We start from the raw sequence: 6,627 nt of genomic DNA on the forward strand, positions 1-6,627 counted from the left end.
ATGAAAGGCTTTACCTGTCACAGGCTCCCTCAACAGAATCCAGAACATCGACTACCACCCTGAGAATACCTACAATCATGAATGTCACCAGCATGTACAATAACATCCCACATCATGAAAGCACAATTGCATGCCTGAAATACCTAAAAGCAGGGGCAGCTCCAGGGGGATGCAGTTGCACTCTCCTTTTGATTCCTGCTTCACAGAAACTTTAAAACCAACCACCTGGGAGGAGTCACAGCGTTCGTATTCAGTCAGGCTGATGGAGTCAATTGACTTGACGGCTCATTGTCATCTACCTGATTCCTGCTAATCTCTCTCCACTCCACTAGTGTTAATGACCTTCTTTTTTATGGGTCTTGATGTTCCACTAATCAAACTGTCCCCTCTTCTGCCATTTTGCTGTCTGTTAGTCATTCCTGGTAATGTCTATCTTCTATTTCACAGCCCTGCAGACTGTTTTTAGTTCTAGTTAAAAGCCTTCACCCAGGTGTAGTAATATTAACTTAGGTGTAGAAATGACTGACAGTGAAGTATTGGAGGCACTATCAAGACAGTTAAGAAGACCAGATATTGCTTTACATATCTGATTAAAAGATGAAACTATGAAACTATATACATTGAACTGTATTGACTACAGGACTAATGCCACAATATCATTTGGGTATTTTTACTATTTTTTGCCTAGTTTGTTGCATTTTTTTCAACTTAATATATATTCAAATTAGTGCATATACCAATAGTTATATTAGTTTTTCTTTAATTTTAAAACACAGCACTAGGCCCCTAGCATATTAGTAAAGCTTCTGGTTTCTTTTTAACTGGAGAAAAATGTGTCACATTATATGTGACGATGCACCACAACACCCAAACTGCCCTTTTCAGAATCCTAGATTTGCCTATGCCTACAGGAACATGAAATACACTCCATGTGTACAATATGTTGCACAAATCATCCACTTTACTCTTACCCACAACAACTCCACTTTCAACAGCGTGCACTTCCTCCAAACCATGGGCACAGCTATGAGCACAAAGATGACTCTTCAATATGCCAACCTCTTCATGAGCCACATGGAGGAAAAAAAATCTTGAAATCTTAACCATCAAACTGTTCTATACCTGTGTTAATATAAGTGATATTTTCATAATCTGGACTGAACAGGTTTAACAACTATAACCTCTCAGTCAAACTTTCCTTTCCTTTCACTAACATCAACTTTCACTAACATCAAAATTCATAAGCTCTCTGGACATGAAAACCAAAGAATTAACACTGATATTGGTTTTATGGCACATTAGAGTATAACAAGGAACCCTCTTACGTGGAGAAAGCTGGGAGACAAGCAGGGCCTGTGGGGGCCTTTTAAGAATAGTGTCTTTGTGGCTGTGGTGGGGGTGTGTGTGCAAACAAAAACAACATAGGGAGTGGAGGTAAGGTTTCCACAGTCACTAACAGCCCTGCGGGAGGTGTGCCCAAACTATGTAGGGTAGAATGGACCAATGGGAGAACCCTGGGCTCGTGCTGTGTGATAGGACAGACTGGCCAGAAAGGGAGAAACGTATCAATATAAGAGCTGGGAGTGGTGGTAAGGAGAGTCCTGGCATACAGGCAGAGAAGCCACCTTTTTGCTTTAAATTTGCCCAGGATGGGGATGATTTTGAGTTCAGCTTGATTTTTTTTTTGGATGGACTTGGATGGACTGGGTCTTTTATTCTGCAGTGCTAGAGAGAGCAAATGTTGGAAGACTGGTTTGTGGATGAAAGGGTGGTTAGGAGGCTACACAGGGCTATCTGAGAGGTGCTTGGGATTTTGAGCCCTGCAAAAGGGGCAGTGATAAAAGATGAGGCCAAAGCTGAGAGGGATAGAGGCCTGACTGCTGGAATTGTAGTCCATGAAGGGCTGAACCCAGAGAGAGACCAGAGGCCCAGGGAAAGGCTGTGACCTTAAGGGTCCAAGCATGAACCCAGAGACAAAACAAGAAAGGGGGCAGGCTGTGACTGATAGCATCTGAGTCAGAACCACTGTGGCAGAGGGAGAAAGGCTGGGTCTGAGAATCCAGGCTGGGGAAGTGGACCTAGGCTTAGAAGTCCATAGCTAGAGCAACCAGTGGGCTGGTACTTAGCATGACAGTAATATCTTCAAGGCATGGGTATGGCTGCAGGGGAGACAGGAGGCCACAGATGCAGCCCATAAGGTGACTGGTGCCTTGATGCACTGATAGGGTCATTTAGTGCCTTAGGGGCAATACTGGCACTGGTTGGGTACAAGGAGGATCAGCCAGCTGAAAAACTGAAGCGTACTTTGGGACCTTAGGGGTAGCCTCCCTGTACACTATAAGTTACACCAAGACATGGCAGGTGAGAAAAAAGTGGAGGGTACCTCAAGGAGCCAGAGAGGAGCAGGAGCCATGTGGCCTGGGGAGGCATCATGGCTACCCTGGGGCCTGGTCCTACTACAGAGAGTCTACCTGACTCCTAAATTCTTTTTACACATGCAAGGTGACTCTCTTCTCCTTTGATAGGCTTTGGTCTCCCAATAATTAGCTTCTTTTCTTCTGCTAATTGTTCATCTGGTACCTCTGGCAATTTTCCTTTTCTTCCTCTCACCACTGTTTTTTACCACACCGTGCCTATCTTGTACTGGTCAGATTAAGGAAATGTGGCCTGGAAAAACCTACTATAAGATGGATAGACAACTAGCTCAATAGCTGCAAGCAAAGGGTAATTATAAATGGAGCCATGTCAGAATCACAGGAGGTTTCAAGTAGAGTCTTTATTAATCTGGAAAAGAACAAAAATCAGGGAGTCGGTCACTGGCTGGGATTCCTTGTTATGCAGAAATACGTCAGGTTCTTATGGTCAGTCAGGACAGGATGTTGAGTTCTCTCCAAATGGAAGCCCACTCTCTGAAGGCCTTCTTGATGGCCATCAGTTACTATTCCCAAATGTCATAGTTGATCTAAATAGGGGTCATATTTTGGGCCCAAAAGCACATGGGTGCAGCAGTTTTCTAAGTCCCCTGGCACTGGGATTGTTGTTCTCTGATAGAAAAGTTGGAAGCACCTGCCTCCACTGTGAAAGGGAGGGGCCTGTCTTGGTATGCTAAGACTGGTGCAGAGGTAAAGGCCTCCTTTAGGAGATCAAATACAGACTGAGCTCTTGGGGACCGTTGGAACTGGAACCCCTTTTTGTCAAGCGCCATTATGGTAGCAACTCCCTTGAAAAATTTCCAGATGAATCTGCAGAAGTTTGTGAAACCATTGGACATCCTATGCATCTTTTGGAGGGGACCAATTCAGCACACCTTTTACTTTACATGAGCCTAGTCACACACTCTCTGGATCAATGATATATACCAAGAATTTCACAATGGTGCAGTCAAACTTGTGTTACTCCAATTTCAAATACAGATGGTTCTGGTGGAGCCATGCCAGAGCAAAGCAGATGTACTGGTCGTGCTGTTCATCAGATTCAGAGAAAATGAGAATATCATCCAGCAAGACCACTATGACCTGATCCAAGGCATCCCAAAAACATTGTTGATGAAGTGCTGGAATGTGGTGGGAGCACTGAAGAGTCCGAAGGGCATAAGAAGATATTCACAGTGCCCATACCAGGTGCAGAATGCTATCTTACATTCATTCCTTCCCCTGGACACAGAAATATGAATCAACTTGTATGAGCCTCTCAGATCCAACTTTGTGAAGATATGTTTTTGCCCCAGTCTTTCAAACAGTTTGTTGAAAAGGGAGCATGGATACTGGTTAGGGCATAATACTCTACAGACAGATGGGGAGACTACCACCACTGCTGGCCCACTGAGCAGCCCTTGCAAAGCCAGCTGTCTAAGACACTCAAGGGATCCCACCCCTGCCCCAGCCCTGGATCAAACTGTAGGCAAGGCAAGGGCCCCCAAGGGGACACTTGCACGCCTATACACAAATACCAAGAGCTGGGGGAATAAACAGGAGGAACTTGTCCTCCTGCTAAACGCAAATAACTATGATGTCATAGGGATAATGGAGACCTGGTGGGATTCCACCCATGCCTGGACCATAAATATAGATGGCTATACCCTGTACAGGAGGGATTGAGTGGACAAAAGGGGCAGGGGAGTAGCTGTCTATGTCAAGGAGAGCTACGTGTCCCTGCAAGCTGATATTGGCAACCAGCGTGGATGACTGGAAACCCTCTGGGTTAAAATCCATGTGGACCACGGCACAGGGGACACAATGGTAGGAGTCTACTACAGACTTCCCACCCAAAATCAAGAGTTTGACCAGGAGTTCACCAGGGAATTGGCTGAGGCCGTGCACTCCTGGTGTATGGTTGTCATAGGAGACTTTAACTACCCAGACATCTCGTGGGAGGAACACTCAGCCAAATCTGAGCGGTTGCAAAGCTTTCTCTCATGCATGGATGACCTCTATCTGATGCAGGAAGTCTACAGGCCGATGACAGGTAAAGCACTGCTCGACCTGGTACTGGCAACCAGGGACGACCTAATCAGCGACCTAATGATCGAAGGGAAGCTGGGTGACAGTGACCACGAGCTGATCATCTTCACCATCCACTGTAAAGTAGGGCTGTGCAATGCTTTGGACAGAGCTTCAGATCTGGAGAAGCTTCGGATGCTTTGGGGTCTGAAGCAGCACACTCGGGTCGAAGTGTTGCCTTGTTTGGCTTCCCGAAGCGGTTCGGAACCGCCTCGGAGATCCGGCCCTAGGGTATAATGGGCAAACAATAAAACACCTATAACTTTGTTGTTGTTTGTCCGATTTGGATGAAATTTTGAGAGGCGGTAGACTCAGTAGAGCGGATGAAGCTTACCAAGTTTCAAGAAGAATGGTACAGGGGTTTGGGGGGAACAGAACCCCAAATTCTTGAAAGCAAAACTCATGTCACATCTAGGTGTTACAACATAGCAGGGGGAAACCTGCAGGATGATAGGTCTTACCAAGGCCACAAAGCCTACTAAGTTTCAAGAAGATCAGCGTAGGGGTTTGGGAGCAACTGTACCCCAAATTCTTGAAAGCAAAACTCCTGTCACGTCTATGTGTTACAACACAGGGGGGTCAAAACTGTAGGGGTGGTAGCTCTTGCTGAGGCCACAAAGCCTGCCAAGTTTCAAGAAGATTGGTGTAGGGGTTGGGGGGGAACTCCCCCTCAAGCTGTGGACAAGTAAAACTCGTGCCGTGGGTGCTTGTGGGCCTGACTGTGTCTGGCTTGAGGCGTGGGAGACACTACTGCAGGCCTGGCTGCTAAGCTACTGTGTTACTAGTTACCAATCAATCATGATTCACTCAGGGACCAGCTCAATACACAGGACCCATAACAACTTAATCAAGCATCAATTAGCACCTACAAAACCAGACTAAGGAGAGGAAAGAATCAATACAGACAATCAACTGCCCCAAGACAGATACAGTCTTGGCACCAGTTCTGCCTGTCAGTAGCTAGGGGTGCAGGGCCCCAGAACCCCCCTGCACTGATCTCCTCAGCCGCTGGCAGGTATCATGGCCTCAGCAGGGGCCACCATCCCTGCAGCTGTCACCCTGCTGCACCTTAACACACACAGGGTCACCCATGTCACGAGTTTTGCTTGTCTGCAGCTTGAGGTGCAGTTCCCCCCAAACCCCTGCACCGATCTCCTTGAAACTTGGAAGGCTTTGTGGCCTCAGTAAGCGCTACCACCCCTGCAGTTTTGACCCCCTGTGGTGTAACATGTAGATGTGACAGGAGTTTGGCTTTCGAGAATTTGGGGTACAGTTTCCCCCAAAACCCTGCACTGATCTTCTTGAAACTTGGCAAATTTTATGCTCTCAGGAGAGGTTACCATCCCTGCAAGGTTCATCCAAATCAGACAAAAAACAACCAAGGTATAGATATTTCATTGATTTCCCATTATACCTTATGGCCGGATCTCTGAGCCAGCTCCGAAGCTTTGGAGCTGCTTCAGCCGGATCAAGGCAGAAACCCGGTCCGGAGCTCTGGATCGGATCCCTGGCATCCAAAGCAGTCAGATCCAAAGCCAGATCAGATCACTGTCGACTCACACAGGCCTACCATAAAGCTGGCAAGTCAGTCAGTAATACAGAAGTCCGCAACTTCAGGAAAGCTGACTTTGACAAGCTAAGGAGGCTTGTCAGTGAGGCCCTGAAGGGCCACAACCCAAAGGGGAGGGGAGTTCAGGACGAGTGGTTGCTCCTCAAGGGGGTAATCCTGGATGCACAAGCAAAGTCTATCCTGTCTTGGAGGAAAGGCAGCCCCCTTGGCTCTCCAGGGAACTAGCAGACCGCCTGCATCTTAAAAGGAAGACCTACAAAGGATGGAGGACTGGAACCACCACCAAGAAGGAATACTCTTCTGTTGGGCCACACCTGCAGGGAGCAAACCAGGAAAGCCAAGGCTGCAATGGGACTCCAGTAGCTACAAATATCAAGGACAATGAAAAGTCCTTTTTTAGATATGTGGGGAGCTGGAGAAAAAGCAGGGGCAACATTGGACCCCTGCTAAACCATATGGGTCAACTGACAACCGATGCCCATGAAAAAGCAAACTTGCTAAATGGGTACTTTGCCTCAGTTTTTCACCAGACCCATGAGACACCCTTGCCCACTGAGG

The sequence above is a fragment of the Alligator mississippiensis genome, chromosome 2 (genome assembly GCF_030867095.1).
Source record: "Alligator mississippiensis isolate rAllMis1 chromosome 2, rAllMis1, whole genome shotgun sequence".
NCBI lineage: Eukaryota > Metazoa > Chordata > Crocodylia > Alligatoridae > Alligator > Alligator mississippiensis.